Source organism: Ranitomeya imitator, chromosome 6, assembly GCF_032444005.1.
Source record: "Ranitomeya imitator isolate aRanImi1 chromosome 6, aRanImi1.pri, whole genome shotgun sequence".
Lineage (NCBI taxonomy): Eukaryota > Metazoa > Chordata > Amphibia > Anura > Dendrobatidae > Ranitomeya > Ranitomeya imitator.
Window position 1 is genome coordinate 160,924,297 of NC_091287.1, and position 14,639 is coordinate 160,938,935.

General features: G+C 42.9%; 1 protein-coding gene across 3 annotated transcripts in view; it reads right to left on the reverse strand.

Moving 5' to 3' along the window:
• The window catches only part of VPS41 (VPS41 subunit of HOPS complex), a 354,940-nt gene that overhangs the window by 26,501 nt on the left and 313,800 nt on the right, over positions 1–14,639 (reverse strand). The window lies entirely within an intron of this gene.

Sequence of the window (14,639 nt, forward strand, 5' to 3'; positions counted from 1 at the left end):
CTATCTGATGTATTTAAAACCTGGTCATATGTACAATACCTGTATGAGCAGGATTCAGAAAAGGAATGTCCATGTGGACACGCTGGACAGAACGGCTCCTGTGCGCACACATGGACATTCCTTTTCTGAATCCTGCTCATACAGGTATTGTACATATGACCAGGTTTTAAATACATCAGATAGGGATTACATACATTAGTTAGGACTGCTCTGATATGGGTATACCTTGACGTTTGGTAGAGCGGCTTAATATACATTTTTTGCAAAAAACGTATCAACCAAATACCCTGTTTTTTCCATCTTTTTACTAGCACTTGCTGTCCACTGTGATTTTTTTGCAACAGTGTGTTTTTGGTTTTACTGTGCTTTTCTGTGTTTTCAAGTCTCTTAGTGGTGTGAACATGTCTCTACGGGCTTGTTCACTGTGCGCGCAGCTCATGTGTTCTGGTTTCATATAATTGTTTTCTTGTGTCCACAAGACTGGGGAGGCCTCAACCCCTCTTTATTTGAGCTGTGCGCACAGGAGCCATTCTGTCCAGCGTGTCCACATGGACATTCCTTTTCTGAATCCTGCTCATACAGGTATTGTACATATGACCAGGTTTTAAATACATCAGATAGGGATTACATACATTAGTTAGGACTGCTCTGATATGGGTATACCTTGACGTTTGATAGAGCGGCTTAATATACATTTTTTGCAAAAAACGTATCAACCAAATACCCTGCTTTTTCCATCTTTTTACTAGCACTTGCTGTCCACTGTGATTTTTTTGCAACAGTGTGTTTTTGGTTTTACTGTGCTTTTTTGTGTTTTCAAGTCTCTTGGTGGTGTGAACATGTCTCTACGGGCTTGTTCACTGTGTGCGCAGCTCATGTGTTCTGGTTTCATATAATTGTTTTCTTGTGTCCACAAGACTGGGGAGGCCTCCACCCCTCTTTTTTTGAGCTGTGCGCACAGGAGCCGTTCTGTCCAGCGTGTCCACATGGACATTCCTTTTCTGAATCCTGCTCATACAGGTATTGTACATATGACCAGGTTTTAAATACATCAGATAGGGATTACATACATTAGTTAGGACTGCTCTGATATGGGTATACCTTGACGTTTGGTAGAGCGGCTTAATATACATTTTTTGCAAAAAACGTATCAACCAAATACCCTGTTTTTTCCATCTTTTTACTAGCACTTGCTGTCCACTGTGATTTTTTTGCAACAGTGTGTTTTTGGTTTTACTGTGCTTTTTTGTGTTTTCATGTCAAATACAGACAGTGGCATTTAACCGGCGCTTCTGGCCATCGGACCGGAAATGAGCACATCGCTGACCCCGTCACATGATCGGGGGTCAGTGATGCTTCTGCATAGTAACCATAGAGGTCCTTGAGACCTCTATGGTTACTGATGCCGGTTTGCTGTGAGCACGGCTTATGATCATCTTATGATCGCTGCTATGTAGCAGAGCCGATCGAGTTGTGCCAGCTTCCAGCCTCCCATGGAGGCTTTTGAAGCATGGCAAAAGTAAAAAAAAAAAAAAAAGTAAAAAAAAATGTGAAAAAAAAAAAAATAAATAAAAGTTTAAATCACCCCCCTTTTGCCCCATTCAAAATAAAACAATAAAAAAAAAATCAAACCTACACATATTTGGTATTGCCGCGTCCAGAATCGCCCGATCTATAAAAAAAAAAAAGCATTAACCTGATCGCTAAACAGCGTAGCGAGAAAATAATTAGAAACGCCAGAATTACTTTTTTTTTTGGTCGCCGCGACATTGCATTAAAATGCAATAACCGGCGATCAAAAGAACGTATTTGCACAAAAGTGGTATCAATAAAAATGTCAGCTTGGAACGCAAAAAATAAGCCCTCAACCGACCCCAGATCACTAAAAGTGGAGACGCTACGCTACTTCCGATAAAAATGGCGCAATTTTTTTTTTTTTTTTTTAGCAAAGTTTGGAATTTTTTTTCACCACTTAGATAAAAGAGAACTTAGACATGTTTGGTGTCTGTGAACTCATAATGACCTGGAGAATCATAATTGCAGGTCAGTTTTAGCACTTAGTGAACCTAGCAAAAAAGCCAAACAAAAAACAAGTGTGGGATTGCACTTTTTTTTTTTCAATTTCACCGCACTTGGAATTTTTTTCCTGTTTTCTAGTACACGACATGGTTAAACCAATGATGTCATTTAAAAGTGCAACTTGTCCCGCAAAAAATAAGCCCTCACATGGCCATATTGATGGAAAAATAAAAAAGTTATGGCTCTGGGAAGGAGGGGAGCGAAAAACGAACACGGAAAAATGGAAAATCCCAAGGTCATGAAGGGGTTAACAGTATGGGTGTCTTGAGAACACTGATTCTGTAAATAACATAGCAGACAAGGCAGCCCACGACCAGACAGGCCCTTCTAGTATTTGCCAGAATTGCCAGATGGCCAGTCCGGCCCTGGCGGACAGGGAGTATTAATTTGGTTTGTTTTTTTTTGCTTTGTTGCAGGACGAGGGTCTTTAAGAGGATTGAGCGTACAATAAAGATATGGTCAAAAAGTGTGTGTAATCATTTCATTAAAATACTTTTTTCTAGTGTCTGTGTTTTATTTACAGTTTACTAGGATTAATAAAGGATAGGCGTCTTATTGATGCCTCGCCATTATTAACCGGGCTTAATGTTACCTAAAGTGTCATTAACCCCTTATTACCCCATATCCCACCGGAACTCGGGAGTGGGAAGAGAGGCTAAGCACTGGAATTGGCGCATCTTATAGATGCGCCATTTCTGGGGCGGCTGGGGGCTGGTATTTGTAGCCGGAAGGGGGGCAATATCCATGGTCCCTCTCTAGGCTATGAATATCAGCTCGCAGCTGTCTGCGTAGTCTTTCTGGCTATAAATTATAGGGGGACCCCCACATCAATTTTTTTTGGGGGTTCCCCTATTTTTATAGCCAGTAAAGGCTACGCAGACAGCTGCAGGCTGATATTCATAGCCTGGGAAGCTCAATGGGTATTAACCCCTTCCCAGGCTAAAAATATCAGTCCCCCAGTCACTGGCATTCCTGTTATGATCCGGTGACCTTGGAGCAGCATGAAAACTTTCACTGGAGTAGGTGGTAACTATACTGACCGCAAATCCTGATCTTAACATCGCAACTAGAAGTAGCCGTGGGGTGTACCTAACAAGCCCTAGACACCTCGTCACAGCCGGAGGACTAAATACCCCTAAAGATGGAAATAGTAATACTATCTTGCCTCAGAGCAGAACCCCAAAGGATAGGCAGCCCCCCACAAATATTGGCTGTGAGTAGGAGAGGAAAGACAAACACAGGCAGAAAACAGGATTTAGCACAAGAGGCCACTCTAGCTAAAATAGGAAAGGATAGGACAGAGTTCTGTGCGGTCAGTATTAAAACCCTTCAAAAAATATCCACAGCAGATTATACAAAAATTCCTCCATCTAACTAAAGAAGTGGAACGTATATCTGCAACTCCAGAGACAACTAAACTCAGAGCAGGAATACAATCAAAAACAAGCACACAGCTTGTGTGCCATAGAAAAAGAAACATGCACTTATCTTTGCTGAATTGGCAGCTAAGCAGGAGAAGCCAGACAGAGATCAAATCCTTCCCAAGAAACATTGACACAACTGGCAAGGACTAATGAGTCCTGCAAACCTAAATACTCCAGTCAGAACTGCAATCAGTAGATAAACCTGTCCAGGACTGCAGCCCAGAGACAACTGCATTACCACCTACAACCACCGGAGGGAGCCCAAAAGCAGAATTCACAACTGTACCCCCCCCTTGAGGAGGGGTGACCGAACCCTCACCAGAGCCCCCAGGCCGATCAGGATGAGCCAGATGAAAGGCACGAACCAAATCAGCGGCATGGACATCAGAGGCAAAAACCCAAGAATTATCCTCCTGGCCATAGCCCTTCCATTTGACAAGGTACTGAAGCTTCCGCCTCGAAAAACGGGAATCCAAAATCTTCTCAACAAAATATTCCAACTCCCCATCAACCAACACAGGGGCCGGAGGATCAACAGAGGGAACAACGGGCTCCACATATTTCCGCAATAAAGATCTATGGAATACATTATGGATAGCAAAAGAGGCCGGAAGCGCCAGTCGAAAAGACACCGGATTAATAATCTCTGAAATCCTGTAAGGACCAATAAACCGAGGCTTAAACTTAGGAGAAGAAACCTTCATAGGAACATGACGGGAAGACAACCAGACCAGATCCCCAACCCGAAGTCGGGAACCAACACACCGACGACGGTTAGCAAAACGTTGAGCCTCCTCCTGAGACAACACCAAATTGTCCACCACATGAGCCCAAATCTGCTGCAAGCTGTCAACCACAGAATCCACACCAGGACAGTCAGAAGGCTCAACCTGCCCAGAAGAAAAACGAGGATGAAAACCAAAATTACAAAAGAAAGGCGAAACCAAAGTAGCCAAACTAGCCCGATTATTAAGGGCAAACTCGGCCAATGGCAAGAAAGCCACCCAATCATCCTGATCAGCAGACACAAAGCATCTCAAATAAGTCTCCAAAGTCTGATTAGTTCGCTCGGTCTGACCATTTGTCTGAGGATGAAACGCAGAAGAAAAAGACAAATCAATGCCCAGCCTAGCACAAAAGGCTCGCCAAAATCTAGAAACAAACTGGGAACCTCTGTGGGACACAATATTCTCTGGAATACCATGCAAACGGACCACATGTTGAAAAAACAACGGAACCAAATCCGAAGAGGAAGGCAATTTAGGCAAAGGCACCAAATGAACCATCTTAGAGAACGGTCACAAACAACCCAGATAACAGACATCCTCTGGGAAACCGGAAGATCGGAAATAAAATCCATAGAAATATGCGTCCAGGGCCTCTCAGGGACCGGCAATGGCAAAAGCAACCCACTAGCATGGGAACAACAAGGCTTGGCCCGCGCACAAGTCCCACAGGACTGCACAAAAGAACGCACATCACACGACAAAGAAGGCCACCAAAAGGACCTACCAACCAAGTCTCTGGTACCAAAAATGCCAGGATGACCAGCCAACACGGAACAGTGAACCTCAGAAATCACTCTACTAGTCCATCTGTCAGGAACAGTTTCCCCACAGGACAGCGGTCAGGTCTGTCAGCCTGAAATTCCTGAAGAACCCGTCGTAAATCAGGGGAAATGGCAGAAAGGACCACCCCTTCTTTCAGAATACCGACCGGTTCTAAGACCTCAGGAGAATCAGGCAAAAAAACTCCTAGAGAGGGCATCAGCCTTAATATTCTTAGAACCCGGAAGGTACGAGACCACGAAATCAAAACAGGAAAAAAACAAGGACCATCGAGCCTGTCTAGGATTCAGCCGTTTGGCAGACTCGAGGTAAATCAAATTCTTATGATCGGTCAAGACCACAATACGGAGCTTAGCTCCCTCAAGCCAATGTCGCCACTCCTCAAACGCCCACTTCAAAGCCAACAACTCCCGATTGCCGACATCATAATTGCGTTCAGCAGGCGAAAACTTACGGGAAAAGAAGGCACACGGTTTCATTAAGGAACCAACAGGATCCCTCTGAGACAAAACGGCCCCTGCCCCAATCTCAGAAGCGTCAACCTCAACCTGATACGGAAGAGAAACATCCAGTTGGTGCAACACCGGAGCAGAAGTAAATCGACTTTTAAGCTCCTGAAGGGCAGAGACAGCCGCAGAGGACCAATTCGCCACATCAGCGCCTTTCTTCGTCAAATCGGTCAAGGGTTTAACAACGCTGGAAAAATTAGCAATGAAACGGCGATAAAAATTTGCAATACCCAAACATTTCTGAAGGCTCTTCACGGATGTGGGCTGAATCCAATCATGAATGGCCTGAACCTTAACCGGATCCATCTCTATAGATGAGGGAGAAAAAATAAAGCCCAAAAAAGAAACCTTCTGCACCCCAAAGAGACACTTAGACCCTTTCACAAACAGGGCATTGTCACGAAGGATCTGAAATACCATCCTGACCTGTTCCACATGAGACTCGCAATCATCGGAAAAAATCAAAATATCGTCCAAATATACAATCAAGAACTTATCAATATAAGCCCGGAAAATATCATGCATGAAGGACTGAAAAACAGATGGAGCATTTGCGAGCCCGAATGGCATCACAAGGTATTCAAAATGGCCTTCGGGCGTATTAAACGCAGTTTTCCATTCATCACCCTGCTTAATACAAACAAGATTATATGCCCCCCGAAGGTCAATCTTCGTAAACCAACTAGCTCCCTTAATCCTAGCAAACAAATCGGTAATCAAAGGTAAAGGGTATTGAAACTTGACCGTAATTTTATTCAAGAGGCGATAATCAATACAGGGTCTCAAGGAACCATCTTTTTTAGCAACAAAAAAGAACCCCGCTCCCAACGGTGAAGAAGATGGCCGAATGTGGAAGATGCCCTTTCTCCAAAGACTCCTTAATATAGCTCCGCATGGCGGTATGTTCAGGCACAGACAGGTTGAAAAGTCGACCCTTAGGAATCTTACAGCCTGGAATCAAGTCAATAGCACAATCGCAGTCCCTGTGCGGTGGAAGGAAACTGGACTTGGGCTCATCGAATACATCCTGAAAATCAGACAAAAACTCTGGAATTTCAGAAGAGGAAGAAGAGGAGATTGACATCAAAGGAACATCATTATGAACCCCCTGACAACCCCAACTAGTCACAGACATGGACTTCCAATCCAACACAGGATTATGTACCTGCAACCACGGAAAACCCAGCACGATAGCATCATGCAAATTATGCAACACCAGAAATCGACAATCTTCCTGATGGGCTGGCGCCATGCGCATGGTCACCTGTGTCCAATACTGGGGCTTATTTTTAGCCAAGGGTGTAGCATCAATGCCCCTTAAAGGAATAAGGTTCTGCAAAGGCTGCAAGGGAAAACCACAACGCCTGGCAAACTCAAAGTTCATTAAGTTCAAGGCGGCGCCTGAATCTACAAACGCCATGACAGAAAATGATGACAATGAGCAGATCAAGGACACAGATAACAGAAATTTAGGTTGTACAGTACTCATGGTAAATGAACTAGCGATCCTCTTTGTCCGCTTAGGGCAGACTGAAATGACATGAAAAGCGTCGCCACAATAATAACACAACCCATTCTGACGTCTGAATCCTTGTTGTTCCGTTTTAGACAGAATCCTATCACACTGCATTGGCTCAGGAGTCTGCTCTGAGAACAACGCCACAGCGCGCACAGTTCTGCGCTCCCGCAAGCACCGGTCAATCTGAATGGCCAGAGACATAGAATCACTCAGACCGGAAGCCGTGGGAAACCCCACCATAACATCTTTAACGGATTCAGAAAGACCCTTTCTGAAAATTGCCGCCAAAGCATCATTATTCCATTTAGTCAACACAGACCATTTTCTGAATTTCTGACAATACAATTCTGCCGCCTCTTGACCCTGAGACAGGGCCAACAAGGTCTTCTCAGCTTGATCCACAGAATTAGGTTCATCATATAATAATCCTAAAGCCTGAAAAAAGGAGTCTACATTAAGCAAAGCCGAATTCCCAGATTCCAGGGAAAACGCCCAATCCTGCGGGTCGCCACGCAGCAGGGAGATGACGATTTTAACCTGCTGAATGGAATCACCAGAGGATCGAGGTCTCAGAGCAAAAAATAGTTTACAGTTGTTTTTAAAACTCAAAAATTTGGACCTGTCCCCAAAAAACAAATCAGGAGTAGGAATCTTCGGCTCTAAAACAGGAGTTTGAACAATATAATCAGAAATACCCTGTACCCTAGCAGCAAGCTGGTCTACACGAGAAACTAATTCCTGAACATCCATGCTTGCACAAGGCTCCTCAGCCACCCAGAGATAAAGAGGGAAGAGAAGATAAAGCAGACTGAAGAAAAAAAAAATGGCTCAACACCTTTCTTCCCTTCTTCTGAGATGCATTTAACTCATTATGGGCCAGTTGTACTGTTATGATCCGGTGACCTTGGAGCAGCATGAAAACTTTCACTGGAGTAGGTGGTAACTATACTGACCGCAAATCCTGATCTTAACACCGCAACTAGAAGTAGCCGTGGGGTGTACCTAACAAGCCCTAGACACCTCGTCACAGCCAGAGGACTAAATACCCCTAAAGATGGAAATAGGAATACTATCTTGCCTCAGAGCAGAACCCCAAAGGATAGGCAGCCCCCACAAATATTGGCTGTGAGTAGGAGAGGAAAGACAAACACAGGCAGAAAACAGGATTTAGCACAAGAGGCCACTCTAGCTAAAATAGGAAAGGATAGGACAGAGTTCTGTGCGGTCAGTATTAAAACCCTTCAAAAAATATCCACAGCAGATTATATAAAAATTCCTCCATCTAACTAATGACGTGGAACGTATATCTGCAACTCCAGAGACAACTAAACTCAGAGCAAGAATACAATCAAAAACAAGCACACAGCTTGTGTGCCATAGAAAAAGAAACAGACACTTATCTTTGCTGAATTGGCAGCTAAGCAGGAGAAGCCAGACAGAGATCAAATCCTTCCCAAGAAACATTGACAACTGGCAAGGACTAATGAGTCCTGCAAACCTAAATACTCCAGTCAGAACTGCAATCAGTAGATACACCTGTCCAGGACTGCAGCCCAGAGACAACTGCATTACCACCTACAACCACTGGAGGGAGCCAAAAAGCAGAATTCACAACACTTTCCCTCTCTGGCGCAAAAAATTGCGCGGGAGCCTGCGCCATTTTTTTTAAATTTTATTTAAATTAAACATATTTCATGTAAGGTCGGGGTAAATACCTGACACTGCCGTGGGCACTCAGGACTGGAGTGTTCAGCTGCATAGAAATGCATGCAGCCACACACTCCGGTCCCGAGTGCCCGTGGCAGTGCCGGGTATTAAAGAGAGAGACTGATTTTCTCGCGAGTGTGACCCCGGCCTAACGCAGATTTCATGGGTGTATGTGTCTTTATTTAAGGCCGGGATCACACATGCGAGAAACTCGGACGAGTCTCGCATTTTAATACCCGGCACTCGGGACCGGAGCGTGCGGCTGCATAGAAATACATGCAACAGCACGCTCCGCTCCCGAGTGCCAGCGGTAGTGCCGGGTATTAAGATGCGAGACTCGTCTGAGTTTCTCACATGTGTGATTCATCTATCGTATCTATCTATCGTATCCATCTATCTATCGTATCTGTTTATCGTATCTATCTATTATCTATTTATCTATTATCGATCTATCAATATATCTATCTATCGATATATCTATCTACAAATATATCTATATATAGATATATTTGTAAATAGATATATCAGTAGATAATAGATAGATATGATAGATAGATACGATATCTATCTATCTAGCTATCTATCTATCTAGCTGTGTGTGTAAACATTATTCTTCAATGGAGTATGTAAATGAAGAGGTTGTACATCTTTATTTAGCTTACAAAAACACACACAAATCCGCATGAAAAAAAATTGCATGTAAAACGCATGAAAAAAACGCATCAAAAAAGCAGGTGACCTGCCAGTGACCTCAGGTGCAGATTTAGTGCAGATTTTACCTGCGTCAAATCCTGATGCAATCCTGAACGTGGACACATACCCTAAGGGTATGTGCACACGTCCAGATTTCTTGCAGAAATTTCCTGAACAAAACCGGACATTTTCTGCAAGAAATCCGCATGCGGAGTTTTCACGCTTTTTGCACGTTTTTTTGCGGATTTTTCCGGAGGTTCTGGGATGTAATAATATAGTGGGTAATCCGCAAAAAAGCCGCAAAATAATGATCATGCTGCGCTTTTTTCCGCGATGCGTTTGTTCGTGGAAAAAAATGCACATATGCACAAAAATTGCGGAATGTATTCTAAATGATAGGATGCATATGTATGCGGATTCTAAGTGTTTTTATAGCGAAAAAACGTGACCAAAAGCGAAAAATCCGGAAGAAATCCTGACGTGTGCACATATCCTAAGGGGTATGAGAGATCCCGTTAAGAGAGTTGCATTATTTAAATTACCTAAAATTTTATCTGCTGGCTATCAGTCTTCGGGAAACACACCTTCCTATGGAAATCCTGTACCTCATCTCCAAGACCTGCTCGAGACGGGCGAGTGTCCTTGTTCACACATCTATTCCATTTAATTGTTTCGATTAGAAAATTGATGTGACTAGACAAAAAAAATATGGGATGGAATGCAACCTTACAGCGATAAATGGGCCACCCACCTTTTGTTCTGTTACAATTCTACATAAAAATTTGTTATTCATTGATGGCAAGCAAGTTGAACCAACCACGATTATCTCCAGGCTCAAACTGGCCCACCGGGGAAGCGATGAATTATTTGGTGGGCCCCACTACAGAGCAAACACAGACAAGAGAAGGAAGGTGCGTCACCCTCCTACCCTAGCTCAGCTATTCATTTCTGGGCTAATCTGTATCCATAGCAGCACACAACCTCCTTGCCCTGCTGTGCTTGCGCTAGGTATCAATGTCAGACTGACACCTATGTAGTAGAGGTGCAACTGATAATATCATCTCTTGTATAAAGGTATCAGACTGACGCAAACGCCTAGTGCCAGAACAGCAGGAGGTGGAGGGACTCTGCTGCTTTGATGAGGATTATTCAAGCAATGCATAACTGTAGCAAATATCATCTCTGTCTTCCTCTTCCGCTATGGGAACTGCACATCTAAAGTATTCACTGACATCTGTAGAGCTTCAGGACTTGATGGGAGTTATAGTATCTCAACGCATACAGCAGTGCTATAATGACGCAGTGATGGTTTAGTTACATGACCTGTGCCTGCACTGTCACTTGCTGGCACTTTGCCCTCTGATACCACAGTCAGATTGGGCTGTGGCACGTTGATATAATAAAGATACAATGTGAATGCACGTGCATCAAAAAATTGCTGTGGATTTACTATTTTTTCCCATCCTCAAATCCACCCCCCCCCCCCAAAAAAAAAATGTAACAAGAATAAATCTTTACATTATATGTGCCACAAAAATGGTGCTAACATACTATTACATCAAGGTGATGGTGTAGATACTGCCATTATCTGCACAGAATCAACAGCAGAAGGATGGTAGTAATAAACCGGAGTAATCGGAGGAGATTCTGATCCAGGCAGACTCTCTTGCAGACGTGATCATCAGCCTCAGCAACGTTATTGGTACTGGTGTCACTATGCAGGTAGCATGAGGAGTCTGTTCCTTGAAAAAGCCTTTTACAGCAATTCAGTGGTCCTGTACGTTGTAGCAGGTGCCTACGCACATTTATAAAAAGAAGCACAATATACTGCTCACATACATAAGGTCCTTTGTAGGATAGAGGCAAAAACCCCCCACAAATTAAAGGGACATGGTTTGGGTAGCATGGATCTGAGACTCGGCTCCATCATTACACCAACTTCTCATCAACGACTTTGTTGGACTAGCAGGTTTCTCCTTATATATACATTGGCCCTGACTCCTCAAACAGTTTTCGCCAGTATTCTAGTGTAAAATGGTTTGTAATGCTGCAAAAGGTTTGTGCCTGCTAAGCATAACCGAGCACAGCCAAGAAACTCATCATCATTTATTTCACAAAAGTGGTGTAAACACAACACAAATATAAGCCAGTCAGTGACTGTAACACATTTCTTGTGGTGGCGCATGTAAGCTGAAAAACGCCAAATTCATTAGGAGGCACACGCTGTTTTACACACTGCATTGTGTCTCAAGTACATGTGCATGAGGCTGGAGTGTGAACATGTAAAATGTCTGTGTAGCGTAGCAGTAGGGTGGCCCCTGTGGTATCCACTCCTCCTGTGCAGTCCGACATAGGTTATCCCCTTATGAACCAGGCCAAATTTTTCAAATCTGACCAATGTCACTTTATGTGACAATAACTCTGGAATGTTCCACATATCCCAGTGATTTTGAAATAATTTTTTTTTGTGACATATTGTACTTTATGTTAATGGTGAATTTATGTCGATATTTTCTGCATTTAGATATAAACATTTCAGAAGTTTGAAAAAAAAATGCTAAAAATTAGCAATTTCCAAACTTTGAATGATTATCTCTTTTAGGCTGAAGTCACACAACCTTAGAATACGGCGGCGTGCTATGAGAGAAAACATCGTATAGCACTCGGCCCAGGGTTAATCTATGAACCAGCTCACATCAGCGGTTTTTTTCTTAGCCGTAGTCGACGTGCGAGTAAAATTGCAGTAGGCCGAGACTCGCCAATGCAAGCCTATGGGTGCGAGAAAAAAAATAAATAAATCGCACATCACTCAGACCATGGCCTTGTTTGCTGATATGCTTTTATTTCTGGCAAACATGGGTCACTCTTTTCGCAATAATATGGAAACCCTTCAAACAATTTGGGGTCTATTCCGGTTTGATCATAAACCAGGACAAATCAGGAATTTGGGGTCAGTAGATAATAGATTTTTGCAGGACAACCATGATATGTTTTGGCACCCAGGTGTCCCTAATTATCTAAAACTATGAAAAGCTTTAACCTGGACTCCCTAAATGTTAGATTTAAATTTAGAGCGGAGATGTGATGTAGACTATGTCTTTCAGTGGTGGGCTGCACCAACTTGAAGAAGATGATGTGGATGCCTCAATTATTGTATATCTTATATATTGCTCCCATCTGGGTTCCCCAGTATTTATTTCTCAAATTAAAGTGTCTTTTTATGGATTGGATATGGAAAGGTCACAGATGCAGGAGGATTGACAGTTCCTGACCCTAAAATGTACTATTTGGCAGCACAGTGGCAGCACTTTAGGGGATGGAACACACAGAAAACTCACAAAGTAAGCAAATAATGGAGATACTGGAGAAACATAGGCTCAAATTGAACACTGAACAGTGGTATATAAGGGTGTAGCAAAGTTATTCCCATTTAGGATGTGTGGTGGTTCCCAGAGTTCAGGAGCTTGGAAAACTTTGGCCAATAGATGTGAATGGGAATACGGTGTGACTTTCAAGACGTGGAAAAAGGTGTAGTTAGATTTGCCCACTGACTTTGATTTAGCATCAGATCAGTTTTACAAATAACTTCAAGTGAGAAATGCTATGACAAATGAGGTGGAGAAAATCTCATTGAATAACCTGTCTGTAATAAGATATACAGTGTAGTATTTCTTATATTGAGCTCTGCAGAGCGGTCTTTGTGACTCTTTTCTCTTTTTCTTATCAACATCTAGTGGGTAAAGCATTGTAGCGTAACCAGATATATGTCAAAGGAAAATGGGAAGGTGAGTGGGGTTTTATCGAGGAAGAACAATGGTGTGACATACTTTCCAGAGCATTGTAGCTTTCACTTGGTGAAGCACATCATTTGTCTTATCTACATATGTTCCATGGGGTTCATACGACCCCATTGTTCCTTTTTCAAAACTGGGCTCTCAGACTCTACAATATATCAAAAGTGTAAAATCCATAGCACAGATTTACTTTACATGATGTGGCCATGCCCAAGTTACAGGTGAGTAGTTACTCTACTGCGGTTTATAATCTGAATATTGATTTTGCTTGTTATTTTTGTGTCCTGGGATATGTTGATCTCCTGAAGAAGACAGCAGTTTGTGATATATCATAAGGCCTGGAAGCTTATAGCATGGGCTGTAGGAACTTACACCCACTCAAAGAGAATTCATAAACAGGATTACTAGGCTTATTAAGGGCATCTATTTGATAAGAAATACAATTAAAAAATATGGAGATCTGTTGCTAGATGATCCAGGGTTCGCTCCATTCAATATGGTTAGGGAATGCATATTATCCCATTAGGATCCAAAGGGATATCAATGGAGAAGAACTGTCTTGTGTTGACTCTAGAACTTAGTACACAGCATGGGACCCTAATATCCCATGGTCTAACATGCCAGGGGGCAGGAAGCAAAGCAGAAAGACATAAAACAATATTAAAGGGGCAGAAAATGCATATGGACATCTTTAGGGGCATTATACTTTAGCATTTAAGGCAAAAACAGAATCTGAATTAGGACAACCTCTAAGAATTTAAGAGAACCTGACAGTTGATATATGCTGCCCAATCCTGGGGCAGAATGTGTCCGGCACTGGTTGTACAAACTCAGCCATGTATGTTTGACCCTGGAACACAGCGGAATTTCAGAGACAAACATACATTAAACAGCGAGAAGCTGCCAGGTACCCACTTGTCCGACTAGACTCAGTGACGCACAATTGTGTAATGTAGAGTAAAGACACGGCTGTAATGGCTCTGTGATATGGATTGAATTGATACCTTTGGTGAATAATTCCACTTTGTGGTTCTTCTTTAATCCCTATGTGAACTTTTCTGCTAATTAGATTTCAGTGCACAGGGGCCGGACTGTGCACTGGGTCTCCTCCTCCCTGTCTGTGTTTCCTCAGCCCTCGCCTGCTTCCGCTCTGAGGATGACTATTTATCTGCTTAAAATCTCAGCAGTGAACTGTTATTTAAAAACTGGAGGCAGGCGGAGGGGCTGGGAATCACAGATTGGGAGGAGAAGATCCAGGACATGGTCCGACCCCTTTGCATCAAAATCTAATTAGCAGAACACTTCAAATGGTAATTTTAATTTTTTTAAGTGGCAACTTCAAATGG